The 2,613-nt window shown below is 37.7% G+C and overlaps 1 pseudogene; it reads left to right on the top strand.

Moving 5' to 3' along the window:
- Window positions 1-321: 321 nt before the first annotated feature.
- On the top strand, window positions 322-2,235 carry LOC132067931 (putative FBD-associated F-box protein At5g22720; annotated as a pseudogene).
- The last annotated feature ends 378 nt before the right edge of the window (window positions 2,236-2,613 follow it).

Here is a 2,613-nt window from a genome sequence, read left to right as displayed (position 1 = left end):
AGTATAACGAGGGTATATTTGGCCCTTCTCTGTTACTAGAATATACAGGGGTCGTTTTTTATTTTAACTTTTTGTTCCTGTAGAAGTGTGAAATTACTATAGCAGCCTCCAAGCCACGGCCATGAGGAGCACTAATGTAACAAACCCTAATGGGAGAGAGCAATTTAAGACTAAATTGACTCAACATCAGAAGGAAAGAATGTTTGAATTCGCCGAACGAGTTGGGTGGGAATTGCAGAAGCGAGATAAAGAGCTGATTAGCGACTTTTGCAGCAAATTCAGAGTAAAAAAAGGGGTTCTTAAGGTATGGATGCAACATATGAAGAAGAATTCTACAACCATGGGGAGAGCTAATGTAACAAACCCTAATGGGAGAAAGGAATTAAGGACTAAATTTACTCAACATCAGAGGGAAAGAAGAATGTTTGAATTTGCACAAAGAGTTGGGTGGGAATTGCAGAAGCGAGATGAAAAGCTGATCAACAAGTTTTGCAACAAAATCGGAGTAAAAAAAGGGGTTCTTAAGGCATGGATGAAATTGAGAAGAAGAGCTCTACAACGTCAACAGCTGATATATTGCCTGAATGCCTCATTCAAAAAATACTCTGTTACCTTAGTCTTCAAGAAGCAGCTAAGAAGAGCATTCTCTCCAAAACGTGGCTGCAAGCCTGGTTGACTCTTCCCAACTTGAAAGTCAAAGTTGATTATTATACTAAAGGCATTATGAAAATAGTGGACAATATCATGGAGAGATATAGGGATGGAAAAATACCTATAGAAAAGTTTGAATTATCAAATTCTCGTTATTCTGGTGAAGATTTCTCTCTCATTAATAAGTGGCTTGACATTGCACTTCAGAATGGTGTAAAAGATCTGGTCTTTAGAGGTCTCAGACATACATTACCTATTCTCAAAATCGTTGCAACCAAATCTTTAAGAGAATTGGTTCTAAGCGGTTGTAATTTGAAGGGTGTCTCGCTATCTAGTGGTGTAGCAAAACTGCAATTCATTGAGAAAGCTTTATCTAGCGAGTGTCAATTTAGATGAAAACATGCTTCAGACTCTACTTAGTAGTTGTCCCTTGATGGTCAGTTTCATCCTTAAGTATTGTTATGGGTTAGAAAAGATTGAGTTATTGAATGTTCATAAGATCAAGTCAGTTTCCATTAGGTCATTGGGAAACGAGCGTATTCAAATCCAAGCACCAACTCTTGAACACTTGTCTTGGTTATTTATCGGAAGAATTGGATGTTGTTGAATGTCAGAATATGAAATTTTTAGATATATCATATATGACGATCTCCGATGGATTTTACCATAACCTTATTTCCAAATCTCAATCCTTGAAGGTCTTGAAGATTTGGGATTGTAAGGGCGTAGGGGAGATTGATTCTTCGAATTTGGTGTCACTTGAGTATATGGGAGATCAAATTCCTGAACTTAAAACTACAAGAGAGTCAAGCCAATTGAAGCATTCAAAAATAGTTCTTAAATGCTACAACAATTTAAATGCTGCATGGTTTTGTAAGTTGAGGAAGTTTCTATCAAATTCATCCTCTTGGTCTCAAGTTGACCTTTATTTTTCAGAATGCAATAAGATCAACATGAAAGATTTGCAGCTGCACCATGGAGTTGGTACCCCCTGAGTGGATGTTCTAAATGTCAATTTTATATGGTGGACTGGGGAGTCCCCCACGATTGTGGATGCTTCGCTATGGAGTTGTCATCCTTGGAGACTCAACCTACAATTAACAAGCGCACAGTTTATATGCTTCATCAAGCGTTTGATGTATATGAAGAATCCGAGTCACTCTCCTTCTCATGAAAGCGATCCTTGGCATAGTCAATTAAAAGAAGCAAAAGTCTACAGATTTGATAAGAAAAGTCGGAAGTGGTATCCTGTAGAACTCAAAAGTGGAGAGCTCTCAATAAGGACTGTTAGCAAGAGGGAGAAATATTTCTTTTTTATTAGATCGGTGATGCAGCTTATTCTATTGCAAATTGAATGCCCTTATTCGTAGGAGTTTAGAACTGCACTTTATTTTTTCCTTGTTTCTCACGCTACGCTAAATGGAGCTCATGAACTAGATTCCACCAGCTTTAAAGATAAACAGAAGCTGTACAAAGTACACTAAAAAAATAAGTGGCCGTTCTGGATCTTGGCGAAGGTAACTATGATGTAGTTACAGCGTGGTATATATATCTTTCACGGATACTCATAGATGCAATCAGATTAGTTACTTCAATTGTGCCTCTCTTCATTTGGGTGCATTTCCAACCTATTCTAAGATAAGATTTGAAGAGCAGATTAGCCATAAGCAGATGAATAATTGTCTCTGTAAATCACTGATTCAAGGCCTAGTTGAATTACGGCTATTCCCACTAGTCTTTATTTCTCAAGGTGCTCTAAACAGCAAAGCCTCAACAAGCCGAAGGACCAGATCCCTGAACTGAAGATGCTTCAAGTCCTTAGGTTGTTAAGTCTTTGTTCCCTTGTTCTATATATTGTAAACCTACACTCCTTTAAAGAAGGGTTGTTTGTAGGTATTGTCTTTTTCTTTGTTTTCAAACAGTGTGTTAACACTTTGGCTAGAGTTAGTCATTGTGGGTTGA

Source organism: Lycium ferocissimum, chromosome 1 (assembly GCF_029784015.1).
Source record: "Lycium ferocissimum isolate CSIRO_LF1 chromosome 1, AGI_CSIRO_Lferr_CH_V1, whole genome shotgun sequence".
Lineage (NCBI taxonomy): Eukaryota > Viridiplantae > Streptophyta > Magnoliopsida > Solanales > Solanaceae > Lycium > Lycium ferocissimum.
The sequence above is the reverse complement of the archived record's forward strand: the minus strand, read 5'-3'. Positions and strand labels throughout refer to the sequence as shown.